Source organism: Gymnoscopelus microlampas (assembly GCF_963454915.1).
Source record: "Gymnoscopelus microlampas genome assembly, chromosome: 16".
NCBI classification, from domain to species: domain Eukaryota; kingdom Metazoa; phylum Chordata; class Actinopteri; order Myctophiformes; family Myctophidae; genus Gymnoscopelus; species Gymnoscopelus microlampas.
In genome coordinates this window covers 29879059-29896613 of record NC_139953.1, presented here as the reverse complement: position 1 = coordinate 29896613, position 17555 = coordinate 29879059, and the positions used below count along the sequence as shown (strand labels likewise).

The 17555-nt window shown below is 49.8% G+C and overlaps 1 long non-coding RNA gene across 1 annotated transcript; it reads left to right on the top strand.

Moving 5' to 3' along the window:
* Window positions 1-16679: 16679 nt before the first annotated feature.
* On the top strand, window positions 16680-17120 carry LOC311062607. Its single transcript, XR_014602517.1, has 3 exons — window positions 16680-16733; window positions 16945-16992; window positions 17081-17120. It is a non-coding gene; the product is annotated as an uncharacterized lncRNA (long non-coding RNA).
* Window positions 17121-17555: the final 435 nt, after the last annotated feature.

Genomic DNA, 17555 nt, shown 5'->3' with positions numbered 1-17555 from the left:
GATAGGACACTTCGACAGACGGGGTGGATGGATGGATAAGACACTTCGACAGACGGGATGGATGGATGGATAGGACACTTCGACCGACGGGGTGGATGGATGGATAAGACACTTCGACAGACGGGATGGATAGGACACTATCGACCGACGGGGTGGATGGATGGATAGGACACTTCGACCGACGGGGTGGATGGATGGATAGGACACTTCGACCGACGGGATGGATGGATGGATAGGACACTTCGACAGACGGGGTGGATGGATGGATAGGACACTTCGACAGACGGGGTGGATGGATGGATAGGACACTTCGACAGACGGGTTGGATGGATGGATAGGACACTTCGACAGACGGGGTGGATGGATGGATAGGACACTTCGACCGACGGGATGGATGGATAGATAAGACACTTCGACCGACGGGATGGATGGATGGATAGGACACTTCGACAGACGGGGTGGATGGATGGATAGGACACTTCGACCGACGGGGTGGATGGACGGATAGGACACTTCGACCAACGGGATGGATGGATAGGACACTTCGACAGATGGGATGGATGGATGGTGGATAGGACACTTCGACCAACGATGGATGGATAGGACACTTCGACAGACGGGATGGATGGATGGATAGGACACTTCGACCGACGGGATGGATGGATGGATAGGACACTTCGACCGACGGGATGGATGGATGGATAGGACACTTCGACCGACGGGATGGATGGATGGTGGATAGGACACTTCGACCAACGATGGATGGATAGGACACTTCGACAGACGGGATGGATGGATGGATAGGACACTTCGACCGACGGGATGGATGGATGGATAGGACACTTCGACCGACGGGATGGATGGATGGATAGGACACTTCGACCGACGGGATGGATGGATGTATAGGACACTTCGACCGACGGGATGGATGGATGGATGGGACACTTCGACAGACGGGGTGGATGGATGATAGGACACTTCAACAGACGGGGTGGATGGATGGATAGGACACTTCGACAGACGGGGTGGATGGATGGATAGGACACTTCGACAGACGGGATGGATGGATGGATAGGACATTTCGACAGACGTGGTGGATGGATGGATAGGACACTTCGACAGACGGGGTGGATGGATGGATAGGACACTTCGACCGACGGGGTGGATGGATGGATAGGACACTTCGACCGACGGGATGGATGGATGGATAGGACACTTCGACCGACGGGATGGATGGATGGATAGGACACTTCGACAGACGGGATGGATGGATGGATAGGACACTTCGACAGACGGGATGGATGGATGGATAGGACACTTCGACAGACGGGGTGGATGGATGGATAGGACACTTCGACAGACGGGGTGGATGGATGGATAGGACACTTCGACAGACGGGGTGGATGGATGGATAAGACACTTCGACAGACGGGATGGATGGATGGATAGGACACTTCGACAGACGGGGTGGATGGATGGGTAAGACACTTCGACAGACGGGATGGATGGATGGATAGCACACTTCGACCGACGGGATGGATGGATAGGACACTTCGACCGACGGGATGGATGGATGGATAGGACACTTCGACCGACGGGATGGATGGATAGGACACTTCGACCGACGGGATGGATGGATGGATAGGACACTTTGACCGACGGGATGGATGGATGGATAGGACACTTCGACCGACGGGGTGGATGGATGATAGGACACTTCGACAGACGTGGTGGATGGATGGATAGGACACTTCGACAGACGGGGTGGATGGATGGATAAGACACTTCGACAGACGGGATGGATGGATGGATAGGACACTTCGACAGACGGGGTGGATGGATGGATAGGACACTTCGACAGACCGGGTGGATGGATGGATAAGACACTTCGACAGACGGGATGGATGGATGGATAGGACACTTCGACAGACGGGGTGGATGGACGGATAGGACACTTCGACAGACGGGGTGGATGGATGGGTAAGACACTTCGACAGACGGGGTGGATGGATGGGTAAGACACTTCGACAGACGGGATGGATGGATGGATAGCACACTTCGACAGACGGGATGGATGGGACACTTCGACAGACGGGATGGATAGGACACTTCGACAGACGGGGTGGATGGATGGATAAGACACTTCGACAGACGGGATGGATGGATGGATAGGACACTTCGACCGACGGGGTGGATGGATGGATAGGACACTTCGACAGACGGGATGGATAGGACACTATCGACCGACGGGGTGGATGGATGGATAGGACACTTCGACCGACGGGGTGGATGGATGGATAGGACATTTCGACCGACGGGATGGATGGATGGATAGGACACTTCGACAGACGGGGTGGATGGATGGATAGGACACTTCAACAGACGGGGTGGATGGATGGATAGGACACTTCGACAGACGGGTTGGATGGATGGATAGGACACTTCGACAGACAGGGTGGATGGATGGATAGGACACTTCGACCGACGGGATGGATGGATAGATAAGACACTTCGACCGACGGGATGGATGGATGGATAGGACACTTCGACAGACGGGGTGGATGGATGGATAGGACACTTCGACCGACGGGGTGGATGGACGGATAGGACACTTCGACCAACGGGATGGATGGATAGGACACTTCGACAGATGGGATGGATGGATGGTGGATAGGACACTTCGACCAACGATGGATGGATAGGACACTTCGACAGACGGGATGGATGGATGGATAGGACACTTCGACCGACGGGATGGATGGATGGATAGGACACTTCGACCGACGGGATGGATGGATGGATAGGACACTTCGACCGACGGGATGGATGGATGTATAGGACACTTCGACCGACGGGATGGATGGATGGATGGGACACTTCGACAGACGGGGTGGATGGATGATAGGACACTTCAACAGACGGGGTGGATGGATGGATAGGACACTTCGACAGACGGGGTGGATGGATGGATAGGACACTTCGACAGACGGGATGGATGGATGGATAGGACATTTCGACAGACGTGGTGGATGGATGGAAAGGACACTTCGACAGACGGGGTGGATGGATGGATAGGACACTTCGACCGACGGGGTGGATGGATGGATAGGACACTTCGACCGACGGGATGGATGGATGGATAGGACACTTCGACCGACGGGATGGATGGATGGATAGGACACTTCGACAGACGGGATGGATGGATGGATAGGACACTTCGACAGACGGGATGGATGGATGGATAGGACACTTCGACAGACGGGGTGGATGGATGGATAGGACACTTCGACAGACGGGGTGGATGGATGGATAGGACACTTCGACAGACGGGGTGGATGGATGGATAAGACACTTCGACAGACGGGATGGATGGATGGATAGGACACTTCGACAGACGGGGTGGATGGATGGGTAAGACACTTCGACAGACGGGATGGATGGATGGATAGCACACTTCGACAGACGGGATGGATGGGACACTTCGACAGACGGGATGGATGGATGGATAGGACACTTCGACAGACGGGGTGGATGGATGGATAAGACACTTCGACAGACGGGATGGATGGATGGATAGGACACTTCGACCGACGGGGTGGATGGATGGATAAGACACTTCGACAGACGGGATGGATAGGACACTATCGACCGACGGGGTGGATGGATGGATAGGACACTTCGACCAACGGGGTGGATGGATGGATAGGACACTTCGACCGACGGGATGGATGGATGGATAGGACACTTCGACAGACGGGGTGGATGGATGGATAGGACACTTCGACAGACGGGGTGGATGGATGGATAGGACACTTCGACAGACGGGTTGGATGGATGGATAGGACACTTCGACAGACGGGGTGGATGGATGGATAGGACACTTCGACCGACGGGATGGATGGATAGATAAGACACTTCGACCGACGGGATGGATGGATGGATAGGACACTTCGACAGACGGGGTGGATGGATGGATAGGACACTTCGACCGACGGGGTGGATGGACGGATAGGACACTTCGACCAACGGGATGGATGGATAGGACACTTCGACAGATGGGATGGATGGATGGTGGATAGGACACTTCGACCAACGATGGATGGATAGGACACTTCGACAGACGGGATGGATGGATGGATAGGACACTTCGACCGACGGGATGGATGGATGGATAGGACACTTCGACCGACGGGATGGATGGATGGATAGGACACTTCGACCGACGGGATGGATGGATGTATAGGACACTTCGACCGACGGGATGGATGGATGGATGGGACACTTCGACAGACGGGGTGGATGGATGATAGGACACTTCGACAGACGGGGTGGATGGATGGATAGGACACTTCGACAGACGGGGTGTATGGATGGATAGGACATTTCGACAGACGGGATGGATGGATGGATAGGACATTTCGACAGACGTGGTGGATGGATGGATAGGACACTTCGACAGACGGGGTGGATGGATGGATAGGACACTTCGACCGACGGGGTGGATGGATGGATAGGACACTTCGACCGACGGGATGGATGGATGGATGGGACACTTCGACAGACGGGGTGGATGGATGATAGGACACTTCGACAGACGGGGTGGATGGATGGATAGGACACTTCGACAGACGGGGTGGATGGATGGATAGGACATTTCGACAGACGGGATGGATGGATGGATAGGACATTTCGACAGACGTGGTGGATGGATGGATAGGACACTTCGACAGACGGGGTGGATGGATGGATAGGACACTTCGACCGACGGGGTGGATGGATGGATAGGACACTTCGACCGACGGGATGGATGGATGGATAGGACAGTTCGACCGACGGGATGGATGGATGGATAGGACACTTCGACAGACGGGATGGATGGATGGATAGGACACTTCGACAGACGGGATGGATGGATGGATAGGACACTTCGACAGACGGGGTGGATGGATGGATAGGACACTTCGACAGACGGGGTGGATGGATGGATAGGACACTTCGACCGACGGGGTGGATGGATGGATAGGACACTTCGACCGACGGGGTGGATGGATGGATAGGACACTTCGACCGACGAGGTGGATGGATGGATAGGACACTTCGACCGACGGGGTGGATGGATGGATAGGACACTTCGACCGACGGGATGGATGGATAGGACACTTCGACCGACGGGGTGGATGGATGGATAGGACACTTCGACCGACGGGGTGGATGGATGGATAGGACACTTCGACAGACGGGGTGGATGGATGGATAGGACACTTCGACAGACGGGGTGGATGGATAGGACACTTCGACAGACGGGTTGGATGGATGGATAGGACACTTCGACAGACGGGGTGGATGGATGGATAGGACACTTCGACCGACGGGATGGATGGATAGATAAGACACTTCGACCGACGGGATGGATGGATGGATAGGACACTTCGACAGACGGGGTGGATGGATGGATAGGACACTTCGACCGACGGGGTGGATGGACGGATAGGACACTTCGACCAACGGGATGGATGGATAGGACACTTCGACAGACGGGATGGATGGATGGTGGATAGGACACTTCGACCAACGATGGATGGATAGGACACTTCGACAGACGGGATGGATGGATGGATAGGACACTTCGACCGACGGGATGGATGGATGGATAGGACACTTCGACCGACAGGGTGGATGGATGGATAGGACACTTCGACCGACGGGTTGGATGGATGTATAGGACACTTCGACCGACGGGATGGATGGATGGACAGGACACTTCGACAGACGGGGTGGATGGATGATAGGACACTTCGACAGACGGGGTGGATGGATGGATAGGACACTTCGACAGACGGGGTGGATGGATGGATAAGACACTTCGACAGACGGGATGGATGGATGGATAGGACACTTCGACAGACGGGGTGGATGGATGGATAGGACACTTCGACAGACGGGGTGGATGGATGGGTAAGACACTTCGACAGACGGGGTGGATGGATGGGTAAGACACTTCGACAGACGGGATGGATGGATGGATAGGACACTTCGACAGACGGGGTGGATGGATGGATAAGACAATTCGACAGACGGGATGGATGGATGGATAGGACACTTCGACAGACGGGGTGGATGGATGGATAGGACACTTCGACAGACGGGATGGATAGGACACTTCGACCGACGGGGTGGATGGATGGATAGGACACTTCGACCGACGGGGTGGATGGATGGATAGGACACTTCGACCAACGGGATGGATGGATGGATAGGACACTTCGACAGACGGGATGGATGGATGGATAGGACACTTCGACCGACGGGATGGATGGATGGATAGGACACTTCGACCGACGGGGTGGATGGATGGATAGGACACTTCGACCGACGGGATGGATGGATGGATAAGACACTTCGACAGACGGGGTGGATGGATGATAGGACACTTCGACAGACGTGGTGGATGGATGGATAAGACACTTCGACAGACGGGGTGGATGGATGTATAGGACACTTCGACAGACGGGATGGATGGATGGATAGGACATTTCTACAGACGGGGTGGATGGATGGATAGGACACTTCGACCGACGGGTTGGATGGATAGGACACTTCGACAGACGGGATGGATGGATAGGACACTTCGACCGACGGGATGGATGGATGGATAGGACACTTCGACCGACGGGATGGATGGATAGGACACTTCGAACGACGGGATGGATGGATGGATAGGACACTTCGACCGACGGGATGGATGGATGGATAGGACACTTCGACCGACGGGGTGGATGGATGATAGGACACTTCGACAGACGTGGTGGATGGATGGATAGGACACTTCGACAGACGGGGTGGATGGATGGATAAGACACTTCGACAGACGGGATGGATGGATGGATAGGACACTTCGACAGACGGGGTGGATGGATGGATAGGACACTTCGACAGACGGGGTGGATGGATGGATAAGACACTTCGACCGACGGGATGGATGGATGGATAGGACACTTCGACAGACGGGGTGGATGGATGGATAGGACACTTCGACAGACGGGGTGGATGGATGGGTAAGACACTTCGACAGACGGGGTGGATGGATGGGTAAGACACTTCGACAGACGGGATGGATGGATGGATAGCACACTTCGACAGACGGGATGGATGGGACACTTCGACAGACGGGATGGATGGATGGATAGGACACTTCGACAGACGGGGTGGATGGATGGATAAGACACTTCGACAGACGGGATGGATGGATGGATAGGGTACTTCGACAGACGGGGTGGATGGATGGATAGGACACTTCGACAGACGGGATGGATAGGACACTATCGACCGACGGGGTGGATGGATGGATAGGACACTTCGACCGACGGGGTGGATGGATGGATAGGACACTTCGACCGACGGGATGGATGGATGGATAGGACACTTCGACAGACGGGGTGGATGGATGGATAGGACACTTCGACAGACGGGGTGGATGGATGGATAGGACACTTCGACAGACGGGTTGGATGGATGGATAGGACACTTCGACAGACGGGGTGGATGGATGGATAGGACACTTCGACCGACGGGATGGATGGATAGATAAGACACTTCGACCGACGGGATGGATGGATGGATAGGACACTTCGACCGACGGGATGGATGGATGGATAGGACACTTCGACCGACGGGATGGATGGATAGGACACTTACATAGACGGGATGGATGGATGGATAGGACACTTCGACCGACGGGGTGGATGGATGGATAGGACACTTCGACAGACGGGGTGGATGGATGGATAGGACACTTCGACCGACGGGATGGATGGATAGGACACTTCGACCGACGGGATGGATGCATGTATAGGACACTTCGACAGACGGGATGGATGGATGGATAGGACACTTCGACAGACGGGATGGATGGATAGGACACTTCGACAGACGGGATGGATGGATAGGACACTTCGACAGACGGGATGGATGGATAGGACACTTCGACCGACGTGGTGGATGGATGGATAGGACACTTCGACAGACGGGGTGGATGGATGGATAGGACACTTGGACAGACGGGGTGGTTGGATGGATAGGACACTTCGACCGACGGGATGGATGGATGGATAGGACACTTCGACCGACGGGATGGATGGATGGATAGGACACTTCGACCGACGGGATGGATGGATGGATAGGACACTTCGACCGACGGGATGGATGGATGGATAGGACACTTCGACAGACGGGGTGGATGGATGGATAGGACACTTCGACCGACGGGAAGGATGGATGGATAGGATACTTCGACCGACGGGATGGATGGATGGATAGGACACTTCGACCGACGGGATGGATGGATGGATAGGACACTTCGACCGACGGGGTGGATGGATGGATAAGACACTTCGACCGACGGGATGGATGGATGGATAGGACACTTACATAGACGGGATGGATGGATGGATAGGACACTTCGACCGACGGGATGGATGGATGGATAGGACACTTACATAGATGGGATGGATGGATGGATAGGACACTTCGACCGACGGGATGGATGGATAGGACACTTCGACCGACGGGATGGATGGATAGGACACTTACATAGACGGGATGGATGGATGGATAGGACACTTCGACCGACGGGATGGATGGATGGATAGGACACTTCGACAGACGGGGTGGATGGATGGATAGGACACTTCGACAGACGGGGTAGATGGATGGATAGGACACTTCGACAGACGGGGTGGATGGATGGATAGGACACTTCGACAGACGGGGTGGATGGATGGATAGGACACTTCGACCGACGGGATGGATGGATAGGACACTTCGACCGACGGGATGGATGGATGGATAGGACACTTCGACAGACGGGATGGATGGATAGGACACTTCGACAGACAGGATGGATGGATAGGACACTTCGACAGATGGGATGGATGGATGGATAGGACACTTCGGCAGACGGGGTGGATGGATGGATAGGACACTTCGACCCACGGGGTGGATGGATGGATAGGACACTTCGACAGACGGGGTGGATGGATGGATAGGACACTTCGACCGACGGGATGGATGGATGGATAGGACACTTCGACAAACGGGATGGATGGATGGATAGGACACTTCGACCGACGGGATGGATGGATGGATAGGACACTTCGACAGACGGGATGGATGGATGGATAGGACACTTCGACAAACGGGATGGATAGGACACTTCGACAGACAGGATGGATGGATAGGACACTTCGACAGACGGGATGGATGGATGGATAGGACACTTCGACAGACGGGATGGATGGATGGATAGGACACTTCGACAAACGGGATGGATAGGACACTTCGACAGACAGGATTGATGGATAGGACACTTCGACCGACGGGATGGATGGATGGATAGGACACTTCGACAAACGGGATGGATGGATGGATAGGACACTTCGACCGACGGGATGGATGGATGGATAGGACACTTCGACAGACGGGATGGATGGATGGATAGGACACTTCGACAAACGGGATGGATAGGACACTTCGACAGACAGGATGGATGGATAGGACATTTCGACAGACGGGATGGATGGATGGATAGGACACTTCGACAGACGGGATGGATGGATGGATAGGACACTTCGACAAACGGGATGGATAGGACACTTCGACAGACAGGATTGATGGATAGGACACTTCGACCGACGGGATGGATGGATGGATAGGACACTTCGACCGACGGGGTGGATGGATGGATAGGACACTTCGACCGACGGGATGGATGGATGGATAGGACACTTCGACAAACGGGATGGATGGATGGATAGGACACTTCGACCGACGGGATGGATGGATGGATAGGACACTTCGACCGACGGGATGGATGGATGGATAGGACACTTCGACAAACGGGATGGATGGATGGATAGGACACTTCGACCGACGGGATGGATGGATGGATAGGACACTTCGACAGACGGGATGGATGGATGGATAGGACACTTCGACAAACGGGATGGATAGGACACTTCGACAGACAGGATGGATGGATAGGACACTTCGACAGACGGGATGGATGGATGGATAGGACACTTCGACAGACGGGATGGATGGATGGATAGGACACTTCGACAAACGGGATGGATAGGACACTTCGACAGACAGGATTGATGGATAGGACACTTCGACCGACGGGATGGATGGATGGATAGGACACTTCGACCGACGGGGTGGATGGATGGATAGGACATTTCGACCGACGGGATGGATGGATGGATAGGACACTTCGACAAACGGGATGGATGGATGGATAGGACACTTCGACCGACGGGATGGATGGATGGATAGGACACTTCGACAGACGGGATGGATGGATGGATAGGACACTTCGACAAACGGGATGGATAGGACACTTCGACAGACAGGATGGATGGATGGATAGGACACTTCGACAGACGGGATGGATGGATGGATAGGACACTTCGACAGACGGGGTGGATGGATGGATAGGACACTTCGACAGACGGGATGGATGGATGGATAGGACACTTCGACCGACGGGATGGATTGATGGATAGGACACTTCGACCGACGGGGTGGATGGATGGATAGGACACTTCGACAGACGGGATGGATGGATGGATAGGACACTTCGACAAACGGGGTGGATGGACGGATAGGACACTTCGACCGACGGGATGGATTGATGGATAGGACACTTCGACCGACGGGGTGGATGGATGGATAGGACACTTCGACAGACGGGATGGATGGATGGATAGGACACTTCGACAGACGGGGTGGATGGATGGATAGGACACTTCGACCAACGGGGTGGATGGATGGATAGGACACTTCGACAGACGGGATGGATGGATAGGACACTTCGACAGGCGGGGTGGATGGATGGATAGGACACTTCGACAGACGGGATGGATGGATAGGACACTTCGACAGACGGGATGGATGGATAGGACACTTCGACCGACGGGATGGATGGATAGGACACTTCGACCGACGGGATGGATGGATAGGACACTTCGACCGACGGGGTGGATGGATGGATAGGACACTTCGACCGACGGGGTGGATGGATGGATAGGACACTTCGACCGACGGAGGATGGATAGGACACTTCGACAGACGGGATGGATGGATAGGACACTTCGACCGACGGGGTGGATGGATGGATAGGACACTTCGACAGACGGGATGGATGGATGGACAGGACACTTCGACAGACGGGATGGATGGATGGATAGGACACTTCGACAGAGGGGATGGATGGATGGATAGGACACTTAGACCGACGGAGGATGGATGGATGGATAGGACACTTCGACAGACGGGATGGATGGATAGGACACTTCGACCGACGGGGTGGATGGATGGATAGGACACTTCGACAGACGGGATGGATGACTGATTGTTCTCTGCAATGTCCTCTGCAGCCCCGTATCCAGAACCCTGTATCCATAACTTTGTATCCAGAGCCTGCAGCCCTGTATCCAGAACCCTGCCGATCTGCCGATCACATAATCACCTCTTAGTCCTGTACAGACCACAATCGGAGGCCGGCCTCTTTGATGTGGGACCCGAGATGAGGGCGTGGCTGCACGACCTTGAGCTGGACATCTAATGATGATAAACGAAAGAAGAAGAAGCCTGAGTCTCACTTCTCCTTGTAATATATTGTAATAAGTGTAATAATGATTTATTTTTGTTCGTTATATATTGTAATATATGTAATATCTATTTACTTCTGTTTGTAATATATTGTAATATATGTAATATCTGTTTACGTCTGTTTGTAATAAATGTGACGTCCGTCTAAGTCTGAAATGTATCCAGAGCCTGCAACCCTGTATCCAGAACCCTGCCGATCTGCCGATCACATAATCACCTCTGTGTCCTGTACAGACCACCATCGTAGGCCGGCCGCTTTGATGTGGGACCCGAGATGAGGGCGTGGCTGCACGTTATTGAGCTGGACATCTAATGATGATAAACGAAAGAAGAAGAAGCCTGATTCTCACTTATGTTTGTAATATATTGTAATATGTAATATGTATTTACTTCTGTTTGTATTATATTGTAATATATGTAATATATATTTACTTCTGTTTGTATTATATTGTAATATATGTAATATATATTTACTTCTGTTTGTAATATATTGTAATATATGTAATACGTCTGTTTGTAATGTATGTGGCGTCCGTGTACGTCTGTTTGCAATCCCACCCCCAACCCCCCAATCCCCACCCCCCCCCCCCACAGAGGGGGGAGGTGGGGGTGTCCCCACTCTCGGCCTGCACCTTGTCGTGGTGAGTGGGCTTTAAACCAAGACAGGCCATTTAACCCATTAAAACCGGGAAAGGATCTGTGTCATTTTGATTTTAGATTTTAAAAACATTTTCAGATGGGGGGGGGGGGGGGGGGTCAGTGGCCAAATATATATATATATATATATATATATGTATCAATTTGGGGATCCTTGGCACGAAAAAGTCCCAGAACCACTGATTTAAACTCGCTTCCAAAAGCTGAGTGCCGTACATCGGAAAAACGTTGTACAAATGACCTTTAGTATATTGTGATAATAATGTATATGGACGTCGCGATGCGACGCATTGTGAGCTTGTAGATCTGCTATTTTCAAAAAAGATTTTTATGCATTTTATACATTCGAAAACTTTGTGAAATGGGATCTGCATAATGAGTACTTTCTACTTTTGGCACTTTAGTACATTTTGAATTCCGGACTTTTACTTTCAACAGAGTACTTCTACATTGCAGTATTGATACTTTTACTTAAGTAAAGAAATTGAGTAATGTTCCCGCCACTGCCTTTAAATGAGTCAAAGAGGTAAAAGACACTGGTATGGCACTCCTGGTTCACTAGGACGGGGTTCAAGTCCCTGAGGTGTCCTGATGGTTACATTTAGGTTAAAAGTGTATTTGTAAGTGTAGTCATTTACAGGTACCCCCCAAAATAATCACATCTGAACTGGGGACCCCCCACCCTGACCAGCACTTGGACTTGGAGATGTAGGCATTACATTTAGTTTGACTCGGTTCCATGGATAAACATTGTGAAAATAGCCGATCTACAAGCTCACAACGCCTCTCAGTGTGAGGCGTTGTGAGCTTGTAGATCGACTATTTTCACAATGTTTGCCTCTTTCTTACGTAATATTTATCAATTTGGTTTTAAGAAGGTCTTTAAAGTCATTAAATTGTAACATTATAAATGTGCAGATACCCTGTATGCGCTTATACTGTATGTTGGTTTGTTTACTGAGTGAGTAAACAATGTTGCCCATTAAGCTAATCATCTGGGGACCCCCTGGGGGTCCCAAACCAGTAGTGTGTTCTACCGTTACACGTTGTATATGCCGTATACAGTCCAGTTTTTTTGGGGGAAAAGCGCATACAGTCTAATAACCATTTAATTGAAAACGTGCGAGTATACCACGACCACGCGCATCGTATCGTATACCCTCCGAAAAAACTTAGAACACACCACTGTCCCAAACCCCAGTTTTGGAAACACTGCTTTAGAGGTACTAATGTTGTTCCCAAAACTAACTAACAAACTGACAAACTTACTAACATATTGACTAACTAACTAATTTACTAACTAACAAACTGACAAACTTACTAACATATTGACTAACTAACTAATTTACTAATTAACAAACAGACTTACTAACTAACTAATAAACATACTGACTAACTCACTAACTAACAAACATACTGACTAACTCACTAATTCATTAACTAACTAACAGACTCACTCACTTAGCCTGGCATGGCCAGAACTAATATCACTGCGTAGATCATTTATTTTTGCAATGGCAGATTCGTCTGAAACCAGGCAACACTGACTGACTGACTGACTGATTGCTGACTGTGAGGTTCAATTCATAAAGGTCTCACAGGTAATTTTATTACCTGTGTATAGGCCCTATAGTGCGGGCCGCTAAGTCCATTTTTATGTTACAATAGTTCACTTTGTGATACAAGCGCCAAATTTAGCATGAACAATGCCTAGGACCTACTTTGGCAGAAAAGCCCGTTAGCCACGCAAAAAAAAACAATATGGCTGCCATTTTCCAAAATGGCTTCAGGCAAAAGGCATTTTATGTGTATTTTGACCTGGATTGTGATTGGATTATCCAATTTTGATTATTTTGGCATCAGAATATAGTTTTGACTGCCCCCCGCCCCCTCCCCCCGTTAGCCACGCAAAAAAAAAACAATATGGCTGCCACTTTCCAAAATGGCTGCTGGGGAAAGACATTTTATGTGTATTTTGACCTGGATTGTGATTGGATTTTGATTATTTTGGTATCAACATATGAGTCCCCCCCCCCCCAGTGTCTGGATCACAAATTGTTCTAATCGTCACATTTGCAGGCACTCAGCTGTGTGCACTGAACGCCAAAGCGGTAGCACTTGCATCTACCACGACGTTCAGTCTTGCACCGGCTTTTGTCAGTTGTTCACAAATCTGGGCAATTGTAGAGTGTTATCCACGCTACTTGCCAAATGTCATCTTCTGCTCGCCATCCCCAGCTGGCAGGGCTCTCTGTATGACATTTGACATACAGTTACCTGGCTTCAGACAGGGGCAACTTGATAAGTGGCATGCTTCACATGATGTGCAAGAGATGCCCTTGTAGGTGGAATGGCATCATAGGACCTCTGCTTCCATGCAAACAGGTAAAATATTGCATCATCAACCCCATCACCAGTGCTGTTCTTGTCATGCACTGTTACTGGTGGGTATTGACTGAGCTTCTGGAAGACATGAGACACTTCAGGCCACACTTACCGGGTTTCTGTCTTTTTGCCTTTTCCCACGAAAGGTTGACACGACATCACATCCAGTGAAAGTGTGAAAGAAAGGATGCCAATGGATTTTTCAGGGCCTAGATTCTTCACTAAATCGTGAACTGGTAACCAACAACAATACAATACAGTACAGTACAGTGCTGTTCAATAACAATACAGTACAGCACTGTGCTGTGCTGTACAATAGCAAAACAGTATAGTACTGTGCTGTACAATAGCAAAACAGTACAGTAGAGTAAAGTACAGTGCTGTACAATAACAGTACAGTACTGTTTTGTAATGTGTTTGTTTGTTCTGTTTTAAGTGGTTACTTAGTTTTTACTTTACTGTTGTGTTCGTTTTATTTTGTTGTAACGTTTCCTGTCTTGTCTCATTACCTTGTGATTAGTTTTATTTCTCCACCTGTGTCCCGTTAGTCCCTTAGCTCAATGGTGCGCATTCTGCGCAACCTTTTTACAGTACACCCTCAGAAAACATTTGGATTATCCAATCACAATACAGGTAAAAAAAACACATAAAATGTCTTTCGCCGGCAGCCATTTTGGAAAATGGCAGTCATATATATATTTTTTGCATGGCTAACGTGGGGAGGGGGTGGGGGGGAGTCAAAACTATGTTCTGATGCCAAAATAATCAAAATTGGATTATCCAATCACAATCCAGGTCAAAAACCACATAGCATGTCTTTCGCCGGCAGCCATTTTGGAAAATGGAAGCCATATTGTTTTTTTTTGGGTGGCTAACAGGCTTTTGTGAACAAGTAGGTCCAGAAGAAACTTTGTGGAAAATTTGGCGCTTGTATCACAAAGTGAAGTATCGTGTCACTAACAGCCCCTACTACTATAAAGAGAAGAATGCATTCGCCATCTGTTTTGAATAAGGGGTGTCATGTTTTGCAATTAATTAAGCTTACCTAGACTATTTCTGTTATTAAGGTTTTGTGATTTCTCTCAGACTGTGCAGGGTAGAGTCGTCTAATCTCTGAGTTAGGGTAACCGCATACCCTCGGATTAAAACTATTTCTTAATTCCATTTAAAGATGTATTTACTCTATAATTTATAACTATAAAGCCGATAAAGTATAGTTTTGGACCATGACGGAGGCGCGCCGACTCAGCAGACCTTGAGGCTGAGGCGTCGCGCCCGAGCGCCTCCAGGCGCGAGTGCCCGCGACGACCAGCCGATGGGCTGCTAGTCGAATCAGCGCCGTCCGAGTTATGTACCGATAGGGACAGAATCGTAAATCTTTTTGGTGCGGACTGCGTTTGCCCCACTGACTGCGTTTGTCCCAACTGCCACTCAAAGTGACTACTGGCCAACTGCCTGGATGAGGCAGACTGTTTCTGTTATTAAGGCTTTGTGCTTTCTATCAGACTGTGCAGGGCAGACTGACTGACTGACTGACTGACTGCATGGGTTAGAAACACAACATGGATCTAAATCCATTGAACTAATACAGTGTATTTTATTCAATACTACTGTATGCCCCCCCCCCCCACAACAGTTAGACGCAGTCCAGTACTGACTCGAGCCAGGACCCCACAAGGTAAATTCTATTGATTATAGCAGAGATCACAATGGTGACTGTTAATAAGAAATGTAATTGCTAAATTAATAGTTAAACGTGGAGGTGGAAGAGCTGGAACCCCACAAGGTAGGTGTTCTGAGTACAGAGGTGATCACAAGGGTGATTGTGCAGTCGGCGACTGAAGTTTTCGTCATCAACAGATGATATTCGCAGTACAGAGAAAAATGTTTTACATTTTATTTGATTATATAATAGATCTGTATGTGAAAGCTGTAACATTAAAACATTTTTTTTTTTGCAGATGACAGCAACATCCGGCTTACTAGACTAGCCAGGGATGTTCTCTCACAGAGATCAAACTGTAAGTGTAGATGGCAAGGCTGACAGATTTTGAGATGGCATAGCAAAGATTTAATTTGGATGTATAATTTAATTGTTTTCCACCCCAGTGGACCGTGGCTATAGTTTCAATCAAAGAAACAGGACTATCAAAGATAGATTTGTATTTGCTGTAACAGTGATGACGATGGTGTGATTAAGATGTGCAATTTGATTTGTTTTGCCCTCAACAGGGCATCGCACTCCAAGTCGAAGGAGTCCAAGGCAAAGGACTCAACAAGGTAAAAAAGTATTTAGTTTCACAGTGATATACAGTGTAACTGGTGACTTTGTAAGATGAGTTACTTCCTTTACCCCCTCCCCCAACAGAGACTCCTAGCCCTCTCTCAACAGAGACTCCTAGCCCACCAAATAGACCGTCAGTCTTCAGAAATGGCCAGACCCCACAATGTACAGATTGACTATAGCAGTAATCTTAAATAGTGATGTCGCAAGTATGAAATGTAATTGGCTTGTCTTTCACCATCAGGAAAGCGTGTTGGAAGTAGAGGGCCAAAAAGTCCCAGGATTACAATTAATTTTATGTATTGACAAGCCAAAAGTAAAGCAGCATCACATAGCCAGCCACACCAGACTCTCAACCTTTAATACAACATTTATTGTTTCATTCTATAATTTAACAGCAAAGAAGAAGGTGTACGACTACCCTATGCCCGAGAAAAGTAAGAATGGAAGTATTTTAAGGTTTTAAAATAATTTGAAATAAAGTGGTCATATCTGTTAAGGCAAGTGTTTAGGTTAATATTTTGTTTTTTTACTCAGAGTTTCAGAAGGTCGTTGTGGA